We start from the raw sequence: 15,531 nt of genomic DNA on the forward strand, positions 1-15,531 counted from the left end.
GATGAACAAATGTAGGATGGGGAACACCTGGTTTGACAGCAGTACGTGTGAAAAGGATCTAGAGGTCTTAGTAGACCACAAGCTTAACATGAGTTGATACATACGCATCAGAGAAAGAACATGCATTTAAACCACCTAAGACACATGGGAGCATGTGGAATGATTTTTTTTTTTAAAACCAGCAACTGTAGAAATAATTTTTGATTTGATTATATTACTAATGTAATTACCTGGATGTAGTTGGGGCTGGGGGAGCAGCTAGAGGAAAACTGAATTTGATTGGTTGTATTTGATTATAAGTTGTTCTTATATTCAACTAATAAAATATTCAAAAAACAACAACCACCATGAGTTGACAGTGTTAAGCAACAGCAAAAAACTGAATAACAAACTAACTAACGCAATTCCAGACTGCATCAAGAGAAGTATAATGTCCAGAACTGGACACAATTTAAGAAGGATATTGACAAGCTGGAACATATGCAGAGGAGGACAACCAATATGATTGAAGGTCTGGAAACCAAGCCTTATGTGGAATGGTTGTAAGAGTTGGGTATGTGTATCCTGGAGAAGAGAAGACTAAGAAGTGATATGATAGCCACCTTCAAATTTCTGGAGGGCTTGTCATATGAAGGATGGAGCAAGCTCATTTTGTGTTTCTCCAAAGGGGAGGACCCAAACAATGGATTCAAATTATAAAAAAGGATATTATGACTAAATATTAGGAAGAATTTTCTGATGGCAAGAGCTGTTTGACAGTGGGATAGACTACCTTGGGATGTAGTGGATTTTCCTTCATTGGAGGCTTTTAAGCAGAACTTGGATGGCCATCTGTTGGGGTTTATTTAGCTGTGATTTCTGATTGCAAGGGGTGGAATAAATGACCTTTGGGGTCACTTCCAAATCTGCAATTTCACAGTTCTACTAGATCTTTTAGGAAGCTGTTTGTCTCTTCTATGCATCTGGAGACCTTTGAAGATGTCTTAACCCAATTTGATGTGATGTTTCCTGGGATCGGGTAGGAGGTATTGGATACCCTTGGGCACTATTTTGAATTAGGATGGCAAACTGAGCCTATCAAGCCTGCACCAATGTTAATCAAATTTTGTATGCTGGTTCCTGTGATCAAGGAGCAGGGTTTGGATACAATCTGATTCAAAATGGTGGACTGAATTATTCAAATCTGCATGCATTTAGACACCTCTTACAATATCACAACTATTTTGTGTGTGTGTGTGTGTGTAATGGTTCCTGAGATCACGGAATAGGTTTTCCTCTGTGTTTGGCTACCAGTGGACACCATTTTGAATCAAGATGGCAGATTGTACCTTTCTAAACTGCACTGCTCCCCCCCCCCGAATTCCTTATCAGCATTGTTTACAAGACTGCTAGTAGTTAATTTATAAGCAAAACAGAGCCTTTCCTTCATTTAAAATAGAGGGGGGATGCTTAGCAATAGTTTTTGGGGTGAGAAAAGTCTCTGCATGGAATATTAGCAGTAAAGATAGGCAAAGCTGTTAATTTCATCCCATTTCAGTCTTGCTGGCACTCTGTCATAGATTGCTCAATCTCCTTGCACTCATACATATATACATACATAAACGCACACATACATACATACATACATATATAAATGCATATGTATTGCATACTTTTTCAATGTTTTTCAATGTATTTGCCAGCAAAGTACGCCTGTTGTGTTTGTTGTTCACAGAAAGTATACATTTTGTGTGCATTTTTTGCACATGAATAGTACATTGAAAAATTCAGAGGAGTGCACAGTCTGACTGGGATTTGCATTCAGGAGTGTGAAATTGGGTTGGCCTGTCCTAGTTAGAAGGAATGAGACAGATGAATAGATCGATGGATAGATGGGCAGATCAAAACAATTCCTTTGCTAGGAAAAAAGCCTGTGTAAAACCCAGTACATTTTTGCAAATTCCAGGCTAGTTGGCTTTTGAACAGATGTGTCATTTGAAGGCAAAGCCTCATTTGGTCTGGTGAGCTTGCCCTGGTTTTGAATCCCAGCTGCTGGTGTACAAAACCATAAATTGGCTCGGGCTTGCTTGAACGACTCCTGAACTTTTCAGGGAACCTTTTGATGAACCTGCTCTGGATTTTGGGCTGGGCGGGGGGGGGAGGCGTGCTCAGAAGGCAATCATGAAAGCTAACACCAGGTGAGGTTCACTCAGAGCCAAACGTTTTCATGAGCTATGGGTTGGGAAAGGAAGGAGGGGGGCATCTTTCTAATTAGAAAGCAGAGTCTAAAGCTAAGAGACATTAACAAGCCCTGGCTACTGTCTGACCAGCAGTAAATCCCAGAATTGATTTAGTTCTAAGTTTCTAAAAAGTTTAGTGCACAAAAAAAGCTTGCTCTTTTTTTGAGACAGAGAGAGAGGGCAGGACAACTTCTTAAAAGCTCAAGGGGAGCAGGGGAAAGGAAGCTCTTGTAAGCAGACCCTCAGAAATGCCATTTTGATTTAACCTTATTGTCCTAGAAAGGAAGGATTGCATCTGCAAACATACCTTTCTTTGCTGCTTTTGTCAATAGCAAAGTTGTTTTGCTAATGGTTATCTGCTAACAAGTCCTTGACCTGCTTGTAAACACTTTTTTTTTTTTTTGCCGGAAAACCTCAGGCCGTGGCCTCGGGCCTTTGCGTCAACAACAAGAGATAAAGTGACCACAACTTAACCTGCTCTGGCCTGGAGTGCCCTCTGCTGCCCCTTGACCAAGTGACTTTCTAATCTGTGTCCTTCTGAAAGGAATGGGGAGCTTATAAGGGTGGGCCAGAGACTGGGAAAGATGCATTAGCTAGGAGGAAATCAATTTCCTTCACAGTCTTTCCCATCCTCTTTCAGTGGGAAGCACTTAATTGAAAGTGGTGGGTGATTAAATACCCAAGAGTAGGATGGGGTGTCTATGTTTGGGAGAAAACACTTCCCAAACACCTTGTTCTTTCATTCACTCCCACTATATATGAGAACTGCACATGGTGGGATCCACCCAAAAGTATAATTTCTGCAACCAGAATATTGAAGATTCTGCAATCAGAACGAATACAGGGGGCTTTTGGAGGAGGAGAATTGGGAGAGGAAAATGAAATGACAATCAAGGCCAGCCCTACCATGAGGCATTGGGTCTCAAAAGCAAACTGAGAGGGGCAGAAGAACGCTTATCCACTTCCACTATCTATTGTTGCCTCCTGCCACCCTACCATTTCCATTCTACCTTTGGAGGCAAACTGACACTCATCTCTGGAATCTCAGCAACAGGGAACTGGCACTTCAAATTCCCCAAATTAAACATCTTTTGAAGTTAAAGGATTCGGTAAATTCATGGAGGATGTGGCTTATCAGTGGCCACTAAACCTGATGGATATGTTCTACATCCACTGTATAATGAGTGAAAACAATGGAGGACTTCTGAGAAGGAATGGGGAGATGAAATGGTGGTCAAAGCCTTGATCAAAGGGATGGAGCGATTCCCCTAAGAGAAACAGTTGCAGCATTTTGGGGACTTTGTAGTTTAAGGAAAAGGCAAGTAAGAGGAGGCATGATCATCCAAATTTATGCATGGCATGGAGAAAGTGGATTGAGAAAAGCTTTTCTCCCTCTCTCACAACACTAGATCTCATGGACGTCCAATAAAGCAGAACGTTAAAGATTCAGGACATATAAAAATGAACTTCTTCATGCACTACATAGTCATTCTGTGGAGCACTCCTGCAGGAGGCAGTGATGGCCCCCAAATTTAAAAGGCTATAAGAAAAGATTAGACAAATTCATAGAGAACAAGTCTGTAAATTGCTGCTAGCTACAATGGAGGCTATGTTCTGCCTCCACAGTCAGAGCAGTGTGCTTCTGAATGCCAGTTGCTAGCAACTGTAGAGCAGGGAGAATGCTCTTATGTTCAGATCTTGCTTTACAGCCTTCTCACTGACATCTGGTCAGCCACTGTGAGAACATGATGCTGGACTAGATGGGTCATTGGTTTGACCCAGCATGCTCTTCTTATGTTCCTTGATGGGAAGAAGCTTCCTTGCTTTGTGGTTGAGCACCTGCTCTGCATGCAGAAGGCCCAAAGTTTAATCCCCAAGTAGAACTGGGCAAGATTCCTGTCTGAGCCCCCGGAGAACTGCTGCCATCTGGGGTTGTCAGTGCTGAGCTAGATGGGTTGACTTTGTCTAAGACAGCTTCCTCTGTTCCTACCATGGAATGAGCCCTTAGGAGCTATATCTCCCATGTGTTGAATTGTGGAGTGATGGTGGCATCAGATGAAATTTCTGTGCATTTTCTCTATCATGGTAAGGTCGGAAGCATAAGCAGAAAATGTGGAGCACCCCAGAGCTTTCCTTGCTAGCAACAAATAAGGAACATTCCACAGGGACTGTAACTGGATTCTCTAAGCATATTCAGGTATTGGAGTATATTTCACTGTTATATTCATATTGTCAATAATGGGACCTTTCTGCGGGAAATGAGGACTCTTTCTGTAAACATAATAATATTTGGAAGAGGGGGAAAAAGCACAGCAAATGTTGGACCACCAAAAAAGAAAAAGAAAAAATTAAATTGCTGGAGTATTCCCTGGTCAGCAAAACTTACCCAGGGAATGCTTAGTTTCATTCAGTTTGCTGAATCAGTAGTTTTGCGCTTTTTTAAAAAAAGCAGTGACTTTTCAGATTCATGAGGGTATGGAAGGCAATCTTCATATTTATAAGGACAAGCTGTCAACTTGTTTTCCATAATTTATAAACTCTTTAAAACAAAAAAAGGGGGGCTTCACTTTCCTACTGTTGGAATGATGGAAATGACCTGTAAATGCAACAGGAGAGACTTAGGGCAGGACCAGCCAGATTTAAGGACTTCAAAGACTCTTTAATGTCAGTGGAAGGGTTAAGCATGTGCTGAAATCCCTCCTGCTGAGATCAGCTTAAAAGTGCATTGCCATGACAGTATCATGCCTCTGCTTTCAATGATGATGATGATGAGCCTGCTTTTCTGAAACCCCTTAGAGCAGCTAACATTACAAAACACAATAATCAAAGAATTACAGTTTAAGAGTTAGAACTTAATCAAAGCATAGTATAGCAACAACAGAGAGAGTCTTTTCGGGTTGTTGGCCTGTGAACATAAGCCCTGCTGGATCAGAACAATGGTCCATTTCACTCAACATCTTGTTCTCACAGTGGCCGACCAGATACCTGTGGGAAGTCCACAAGCAAAAGCTGAGCGCAACAGCACTCTGATAGAATCACTGAATTATAGAGTTGCAAGGGATTCCAAGGGTCATCTAGTCCAACCCCCTGCCATGCAGAAATCACAGGTGAAGAATTTCTGACAGATGGTCATCTAACCTCTGTTTAAAGCTCTCCAGTGGAGGAGAAACCATCACCTTCCCAGTCCACTTTATCAAAGGCCTTACCGAAATCCGGATATGTTACATCCACAGCATCCCCCTGAGCCACCAAGCTTGTAACATTATATATAAAAAAGGGGGAAAAATCTTATGATTACTCTGGCATGACTTTTTTTTTTTTTTTTTGAGGAACCCATGCTGGCTCTTAGTAATCAGAGCATCCTTTACTAAGTGATCATGTACTTAGTTTAATTATGTGTTCTACGACCTTTCCTGATATTGACCTAAACTGACCAGACGGTGATTGCCTGTGTCTTCTTCTCCCCGCTTTAAGAAGCTGGGGACAACATTTGCTCACCATCAGCCTGCAGGGATCTCACCTGTTCTCCAAGGCTTCTCAAAGATTACAGACAGCTTTCTCAAAGATTATTATCCCCCACCTGCAATCCCCAACATCCTGCTTCTGACGGCGCTGTCGTGATAGGGAGGAAATCCTGATGGAAAAGGAAAGGAAGCTAAAATGGCTACAGTTTGCCTGTTTGTCTTTGATCAGGAATAGCAATCAACCAAGCAAATATGGTATTCATATTGCTGTTGTATTTAAATCTGCGAATGAATGATATTACATTGTTTTTACTTTGTTTTGGTCTTACTTGATCCAAGTTAAATAGTGGGCAGCAAGACAAATTATGTAGTATTTGGTGGAAAGTGTGGAATGGAAACAGCCCTGAATGTGATTAATACAGGTATGGACAGAAACAGCTGCCTTCTTGCACTCCTAGTTCTCAGTGAGGTCCACCTGGTGTGGACACTGACATCCTTTTGGCACCAGGTTAGGATTTTCCTCTCTACCCAGGCACTTAATGAAATCTGAAAAGTCTTTAAACTTGATTGTAAGTTGATTAAAGACCTGCTCTGTGTTAAGTTTGCACCACTAGAGCACACCTGGAATGCTTTCCAATATTGTGTTGAAAGAGGACTGGGAAGTCCTAGGTTCAAAATCTCATCCATTCCTGAAGCTCATTGTGTGACTTTAGGCTGAGAGATGGTGACTGGCCTATTCTGCCTCACAGACTGGGAGTCAGAGCAGGGATAGAACTACCTATGCAGACTTTGGTTCCTGGGAGAATATGTAGGCCTGCAGAGAATTAAAAAACGTGGATCAAATTAGCAATATTGGTAAAACTTGCAGCTACCTGACTTGTAATAGAAATCTAGCCTGTTCATAATCCCCACCTGTATTTCAAGCCTTGAGTCTGAGTCACCAACACTGTAATATGTTCATAAATAAAAATAAGATTGCAAGTGAATTTCTAATTTCCCCTTTTCTGGCACCTGCTCATGCTCAGATATTCTTCACCTTATCCCTGTAAGAGTTGCTCCATGTTAACCTAGTCTAGAGTAGATTATGTTGAAACTTACTACAAGCCGAGTTAACATACCCTCCAACATTTCTTCGATGAAAAGAAGGACGTCCCATTCCATAATGATAATTTTACTATTTATACTCCACACATCTTACTGGGTTGCCCCAGCCGCTCTGGCCAGCTTCCAGCAAATATAAAAACATAATAAAACACTAAACATTAAAAAAACTTCCCTATACAGGATTGCCTTCAGACGGCTCGGGGGTTGGATAACTCCATACCCTCCAACATTTCTCCAATGAAAATAGGGACATCCTAAGAAAAAGTGGGACATTCCAGGATCAAATCAGAGACCGGAATGGCTTCTCTAAATCAGGAATGTCCCTGAAGAAATAGGGACACTTGGAGGGTCTGGAGTGAATGGTTAACAAATTTTATTTCTGAAGAGGCCTGGGAGTCTGCATAAAGTAGTCACCAAGTGATCCTGCCAGGCCACATCTCTGAGTCAGCTCTCCATACCTGTTTCTTTTAAAGGGGACATTTGCCAGATAGTTAATTCATAATGCATACATTACATCCCCGTCTGTTTCAATGCAGTGAAAATCGCTGTTCCTGCATTGCTCTGGTTAGCCGCATTTTGCTTCCAAACTGGAAGGAACTCAGCGACCAAAGATCGCTATTAGAGGGGATGGTAGTTGCGTGGTGATTCCCGCCCCCTCCCACAGATGGAATAAATAAAGACACAGGACACCAGAATTTAGGTTAATGGGCGAAAAATGGCCACAACTTTATTGATTACAGGTAAGAGCGGTATTGGCTTTAGGCATTGGCCCTATCAGACTAACCGGTATAACCGGGAAGGGTTAAGCACCAACAGGGGGAGCCCCCGAGATGCACATCCCTAGGCACTCCCCGAGGGGTTACCGCCCGGGAGAGCGCTTTAGGCCCTAGCCTCCATAGGTTTCGGATGAGGCGACGCCCCCTGGAGTCCTTTAATGAACTACCCTTCAACATTTGGGGGAGGTGATGGCGTTCCTCCTCCCCCATCTCATTTGCATAATAATACCCCTGCCAATGCCTAACCACCAAAACCAAAGGTGTTGTGACGTTTTGCTACGAGGTAGGCGAAAAAACCAAGTGGCTTCCAAAATATAGCCAATTAGCCAAATGGAAAAATTCCTACCAGGCCCCTTGCGGCGACCAGCCGAAGCCCATAGCAAAGTCCAAATGAGAACCTAAAGGGCGGGAGGGTGGGAAACCGCAGCTGCTGAAAGAAAAGAAAGGGACGAGCATGGGCTGCCCCGACCTTAAATGCCCCTTACAAGTACCGCCTCCGCTGCCAGCCGATTGGCTGGCGCGGTGAATGATGAATCTTAATGACCCCGGGATTCCCCAAGTCCCGCGGGGCTGCAGCCACCCCGCGAGGGTGTGAATGGGGCGTGAGCCCGCAGCCCCCCCCCCCCGTATGTCGGGAGTGGCTTTCTATTACATTTCTGTAATTTGCAACATGCAACATGCAGAACTGGGATGATTATGATGAACTGCTAAAAATACTCTACATAAATATACCAATCCATCCCCATAGTTAAAATTATCTCAAGTCTCCTATTTTTCTTTGTCTACTTTTCTTTCATTGGCACATGCTTTCCTGCACATACACCCCAAACAAACATCCGCCATGATTAAGTCAATTCCTTTGGGATAGTAACAGAAATATAGAATGAAATGGCATTTTGAATATCACGTAAAATGTATTTTTAAACTCTCCTCAAGCACAGCAGAGAGTTAGAAATGCATGATTTTTTTTATCTAAGGACATGTGCTAAGCAGGGACACAACTATTCAGCTAAAGTTAAAGTAATTTTAAGTAGCCTTGATTGAAAGGGGAGAGAATTAAGCACATGCTTAGCTCTCATTAAATCAGACCAAAAAGGGTTTAAGCTTTGGGGTGATCATGTTCTATATTTTCCATGTTCTTTTGAGTTTGGCTAGCGCTTCATCATTTGTAATCGTAACAATATTAGTATAAATAATGATACAGCAAGAGAAATAAAGATTTGGATGATACTAATAGAATAATTAGGAATGACCATTTAAGACTCTTAATTTTTGCTCTTTAGCCCAGATTGCTGTAACTAAGGAGAATGGGCCACTTTTCCTTTGCGTGTTCAGACCCAGACCTCCCCCCTAAATACACACACATTTGACTCAAATTTTAGTTTTGGTTTTTGGCAGAATTTAGGCCACAACTTTATTGATTACGGAAAAGTGAGTGGTTGCATAGGCTCTGGTTTGACTAGCTCCCTGCACCCTTGCAGGTAGCGCTGACACAGGGCACCAGCATAGGTCAGCCAAGGGTGAACACCTGAGGTAGGTGAAAAGCCCAGGAACAGACTCTGTTCACTCCCGAGATGCTCCCCTGGACTCAGGCATGGGCACAACCCCCTCTTGGGGGCTGACCAAACCAAGTTGAGCCCCTGGATTCCTTTAACGGAATACCCCTCACATAGGGATGGCGAGACCGTTCCCGTCCCTATCACCTGAACCAGTGTCTATCTGCAACCTTACAAGTTGTGACGATTTGCTGCACGGCAGGTGAAACCCAAATGGCAACAGCCAATCAGCCAAGTGGGGAAAATTCTTGCCGTGCCCCTGTCCCAACAACAGCCGACACATGATGGCATAGCAAGGTCAATCGCAAAATGCCCTAAAAGTAGGAAGAGATGGGTGGGTGTTCCAATCCACGAGTCAAAAGGGGAAGCTCTGGGTCATGTGCATAGGTCCCTTGGTCCATTTAGACTGCACCCCATTGGCCAGATTAAACCCAGCAATGAGGGACCTACCAATCAAGTGTTGTGGCTGTCCAATATACCCACCCACAATCAGGAGGTCAGTCTCCAGATCTCACCGCAACACGTGCCCTCTTTTAGGGAGGACACGGTTTCTCTCCCTCCCCTGAATCTTTAAGTACTAAGGCCATCATGCATGGCAACTTGGCATGCTATAGAGCATATTTTCACCCACACCAAACCCCTAGCTTTACCTCTCTTTGTTGAACTCTTACAGGTCCTGACTACAGAGCTGTGTGGATTTGCGGGCACAGAATGGCAAACTGGGCTCATCAGCATGCTGCACCATCTGACAGGAAAACCCACCTCCATCTGGGTGACAAAATGCACATTTCCTGGTTGGGACAGAGGGCCATGATGTGGGACAGCTTCATGCCCTTGGTGACATCTCAGATTGCATCTTCGGGACCTCAAGGTGTGCTTGTCATACAACTCGGGGACAATGAGTTTGGTAAGAGGAAATGAATTCACCTCTGTCCAACAAGCTGTTGCCAAACTGAATGCTTTGCTTTCAAAGTACCTTCAAATGTTAATTTTCTGGTTGGAGCTCCTTGAGAGGCAACTGTGGAAGAAGGGCCACAGACAGACCCTGCCCAGATAAATGGGCCTTGGGGAAAAGTTAACAAGGTGATCTGGTGGAATGTGCAGACACATGACAGTTAGGTGATTCAACACCCAAAGATTACACACAAAGAAGAAGAAGAAGAAGAAGAGTTTGGATTTGATATCCCGCCTTTCACTCCCTTTAAGGAGTCCCAAAGCGGCTAACATTCTCCTTTCCCTTCCTCCCCCACAACAAACACTCTGTGAGGTGAGTGGGGCTGAGAGACGTCAAAGAAGTGTGAAAGATGGAACTGTGCAGGCCAGACTGAGTACATTCATCAGTGACTAGCAACAGTCACAACAGGTGACTGTGGAACAACAGGTGGACATTCATAATGGCTTGATGGAATGCTTACAGGTATAATGGGTCTGGGGGCAGGTTGACATGGGCTCACCAATACAAGGGGAGGAAGAGGCATTGGGTTGGGTCTTTACAGGGAAACAGGTGGGGTAGGGCCCCTCCTGACCCATTCCATGGGTAATCCCCATAAGGAATCTCAGAGGGCAGCACTTCCTATCCAGATGCCCAGCTCAGGGGCTGAAGGATCATAGCAGCCCCTACCAGTGATCAATTAGGGATCCTCAGTTGCAGCTTTTGCTATAAGGGGACCAACCCCAAAACCTGGTCCACCCCAACTGTTTCTCAAGCTGGTCCACCCCAACTGTTTGTGGGCTGTCTGTTATCCTTCTCTTGGTCCTGCCACCCTCTCAGGACCCTCTCAGGACACTTGGTAGTGATGCAGGAGAGAACCTTCTTGGCAGCTGCTCTCAGACTTTGGAACTCCCTTCATAGGGAAATTATACTGGCTCCCTCCTTCTTGTCCTTCCATCGAAAATACGAAAACTTTTTTGTTCCAACAGGCTTTTGGGAACTGACTGTTTTTAAGGAAAGGGTTGGTGCTGTGATTTTTTTTATTGTATTTTTCTATTAATGATTAATCGTTTTTTCAATTATTGCCTCCCCCCCCCTATTTTTAGCTATTCCTATTTTGTATGTAAGCCGCCTTGAGTACCTGTCAGGGGGGGAAAGTTGGGGTTTAAATAAATATATAATAATAATAATATCTGATGTTTCCATTCTGGGCTTTAATGCTGTGAGAATGCTGTTGTGTCCTGGGCTGATAATGGTATGCTTCTTATCATGCCTTCACCATAAAACATGACAGCATGTATGAACATCAGATATTCAAACAGTAAAATGTGTAAAGCTATTTTTCTATAATTGGTCCCAGGGCAAGGGGTTGATCTCACATATAAAAGCCTCCTGATATACTCCTGGACAGCTTTTAATTAGGGGACCGAAAAAGAAATTGAACTTTGGAAACTGTGATGAGACCGTGCCTTTAAATAAAGAGAAGGGGGGGGGGGAGAGAGAGAGAAGGAGAAAGAGGACATAATCATATTGACCTTGAACTCCAAAATACCCTGAAATCAACTGATTTTTACTCCTTAAGCTCCTTAACAAGCATGGGGATTAAAGATGAGCTGTGTAGAATGCTTCATATTAGATATAAATGATAGCGGACAATAGAAAATTTATCCAAGGTTCCTGCAGCAAGCATGCGGTGCAAATTCCATTTCCCCAAGATGCAGCGATATCGCATTGCAATGTAACATGTAACCGCTGACAGCAATACGTCTGCATCAGTTTGCGAGAACTCCACTGAAACAGCAAGTTTTTGTTTTTTAAAGCCTGCCATTTCTTAACATCATCAGTTCAGTTTAAATTAACAATGTAAAAGTATATCAAACATTTGAGACATAATTCATATTCAAGGACTACAGTAGGCTACCAACATCCTGGAGCCCTCCAGCTGTTTTGGAACACAACTCCTACTGCCCCCAGTCCAAAACTGCTGGAGGACAGCAGGGTACTGACGGCTGGTGTAGTGACTTGGAGAAGGAACTGTCTTCCTCCTCATAAGAACAGAAGAAGAGTTCTGCTGTGCCAGGCCAATGGCCCATCTAGTCCAGCATCATGTTCTCACAGTGGCCACCCAGATGGACCTGGACCTGAGCACAGATGCAGCTGGTGCCCAGAAGCATAGTGGCTGTTAATAGCCTTATTCTCCATGAATCTGTCCTCTCCCCTTTTACAAAGGATCCCACCAGCCTGCCCATTGGTGGTAATGGTGGCAAAGCAACTTTCTTTTTATACAAGTGGAAGATTGAGTTACATCAAACAATGTTGCCTCCTGAAGCAGCCATGTGAACACATTCTTTTCCCTGTGCCAAGTTACTTTAAATTCTTCTACCTGGATCTGACACCCCCCCCCCCACCGCTTCCTCAAGCACATAAAAGAAAGCTATCAAGTTGCTCGATCAATGTTAGTTTATTATTGCTTACCCAAGTGTTTAATAAACCCGTCCCTACCTTGGACGTAGCTTTAAATACTTCATTGACTGTAACAAAGCAGCTTTTCCCACTCAGACCAAAGTGGGCTGTATAAACTATAATTAAACACTCATTACCAGCTCTGCCGGTCAAATAACAGAAGGGAAGGTCCATTATGTGACTGGCGGAACCAGCATTTAAAAGGGGATTATTGTTGTCAGAAAAATCGCTCAAAAACAAACAAAGAAGGAGGGGAAATTAAATAGAGGGGTTTGCAACGGAGTAGGGTATGTTTTGCTCTGTTTGTGAGTCTGGAGTTTCTGCCTTTGTAGACAATTACAAAGGGAAAGAACAGAGACGATGGGAAGGAGAGATGGTGGGTGAGACACCTTGGCATTAAGTTGGTCTATTGGTTGTCAGCATCTAGAGGAGGCATAAAGTTGGAGAGAGGCAGCTGTCACAAGAGCAAATAAGGGCCTATGGGTTGTAAGAAGGCATTGTTTTCTGTTCCACCCTGCAAACTTTGTTGGCAGTACTGTTTCCATTCCACTGCAGTTCATTCGCTGCATAATTTATGTAGTTAATTATGTCACAGACATTGTCATTACATCATTCCACCCCATTCGTTTCGGTGCAAAGGAAACACAACTCAAATCAGGGAGGGGAATGTAATCAGTTATGCACTGTTTGTGGGCTGAAAGCAACAACGATGGAAAATGCTGATCTTATTCGCTGGGTTGAGTTCCATTCCAGACATGGTACGAATAAGCGAGCATTGGCAAGTTCTGCTCCTATTTCCATTTTCAGCTAAATGCGCCAACGTGCCTGATAAAGGACCGCCACAAACCAGACTCATAGGTTGAAGATATCCAGTTTCTGAGCATGGAAGTTATATTAGTAATAATCGTGGCATATACACATTGCAGGACCCATGCTCCATGAATTTATCTAATCCATGTTTTATAGCTGTACTCTTCAACCAAGGGTCCCCCTTGGGATCATGGGATCAACTCCCATGATCCTTGACCATTGGCTAAGCTGGCTGAGGATGGTGGGACTTTTGGTCCAGCTACATCAGGGGTCACAAGGTTGATGAACATTGTTTTACAGCCATTGTAACATCCTGCAGGCACTCATACACACTTTATTACTTTATACTTTATTTTCCTCAATACATTTTGTGGTGATATTGCTTAGCTTTCTGAGGAGCTTTCTCAGTTCCAGAAGTATGGGCAGCCAGGGAAACTTAAGTGTGCAGGAGAAATGCTTGCTGGGACATCAGGGAATACACAAAACAGCCTTGGCAACTGTGTAACAGCAAGGTAAGCTCAAAACCCCATACTGACTGGAATTCTAAAGACAGTCTAAAGAATTCTAAAGAAAATCTGACATGCCCTGAATATGAGGAAGAAAAATGAAAACATTTTCTGAAGAGGAAGAAAACTGGAGAGAATTTGGAGGGCGGATTTCAGCACAACACTACCTAAATCTAAGAGCCCATCACCCTCAGCAAGGTCAGTGAATGGTTCTGTCCACAAATGTCCACCGATATCCCTACTACTTCAGATCACACAACATGGTGGGCTTGCATTTTGCTGGAGACCAGCCTGCAAAAAGGACATATTTAACAGTTTATAACTGTCCCAATGACAGTGTGTTCTAATTTAAAACTCCTGTGTAATACTTGTTGGGAAGTTTTAATATCGAAAGGGCAGCCAAGGTCTTCCATGAGAAATTTCTCGACAGTGAAAGAAACTAATCCTTTTTAGTAATGTTTGGCTCTGGCACTGCAGGAGCTGATCTCTGATTTCATATTTTATATCCATGGTTTTTGTTAATGAAATTTTCTCCTTTAAAGGCTAACCAGGCAGATAGGAAAGGGGGTGGTGGAGGAAATTAGCAGATACTTTGCAGTGAATCTTTGAAGTGAAATTCAAGTAGCAAGCCTGAGGCACACAGTATGTAAAACCCAACTACCAAAGTTTTCAAGAAGGGGGTTTAATCTATTTTTTCCTTCTCAGGGGACTGGTGCTATATTAAATTCTTTGGTTTGGAGGAATCAGTCAACTTGGCATTAGGAATCAACTTAGCAATTTGCATCTTTTGAGAAAGGATTAGTGTATTCAGCTGCTTCCAGGGTGTGTCTGCCAGTTGGCACCAGCAAGGCCTTCAGACCCCAGCCGCTTGCTCTGTTAGTTAGCCTGCACCTTCATCAGGAAGGTGGAATCCTCTTTGGTACTGTTGCCTCAGGGGAAGAGGGACATTAATGCGGTGACACTGAGGGTAAGTTGTCAAACAACTAAGGATGTAGTTGCCTGCACAAATCTATTTTCTTTTATCGTACAAGGTGGCATATTGCATTGCCCACTATTCTGAGGAGATTTAGATGTTTCTTCAGGGTATGACCTATTTGCCCTGTTCTGTATGCTTCTCCTACTTCTGGAAGAAACAGTTGCTCCTTCTCCAACTAAAGAAAAACAATTGTACTACCTCAAGTCAATTGTCTCCTTCCTGGCCAACCCCGTTCTCTCTGTTTTGGTTTAGATGGGAGACATTTTATTTTCCCTGTGGTGACAATCTTTGGAGGAGAGGACTTAGCTTGGTGATGGAGTATTTGCTTTCCATGCAGAACATTCCAGGTTAAATCTGCAGCTTCTCCAGGTGTGGCTAGGGTAGACCCCTGTCTGAAACTGTGGAGGGCTGCTACCAGTCAGTGTGGACAATAGTGAGCTTGGTGGGCCAATAGTCTGAGTCAATTCAAGGCAGCTTCCTGAGTTCCTCTGAGGAGTCAGCCTAATAGGTACTTGTGTCTACTGGAAGTATGGTTAATTTGTCAGGAGCTTCTAAAACAAAGCAAAACCACAGCTGTGTCCCAAGGCAACCTGGCTGGGTTTTGTCTCCCCACATATCTCTGTTTGGTGTCAGGAATGAAGCTCACAACAGGTTTGGAAGATGAGAGAAGATTTACATTTAACCTGAAGAACCATCACCTGCCTTTGACCAAAAGGGAGGCAGCAA

General features: G+C 43.4%; 1 long non-coding RNA gene across 1 annotated transcript in view; it reads left to right on the forward strand.

Annotated features, from left to right (window-relative positions):
• Positions 1-15,531, forward strand: part of LOC310663889 — a 47,896-nt gene that overhangs the window by 3,804 nt on the left and 28,561 nt on the right. Inside the window, exon 2 of the long non-coding RNA XR_014504636.1 lies at positions 9,793-10,026. This is a non-coding gene — a long non-coding RNA (uncharacterized lncRNA). The remainder of the gene's footprint in view (positions 1-9,792; positions 10,027-15,531) is intronic.

This window comes from Podarcis tiliguerta (genome assembly GCF_965153285.1).
Source record: "Podarcis tiliguerta genome assembly, chromosome: 14".
Taxonomy (NCBI): domain Eukaryota; kingdom Metazoa; phylum Chordata; class Lepidosauria; order Squamata; family Lacertidae; genus Podarcis; species Podarcis tiliguerta.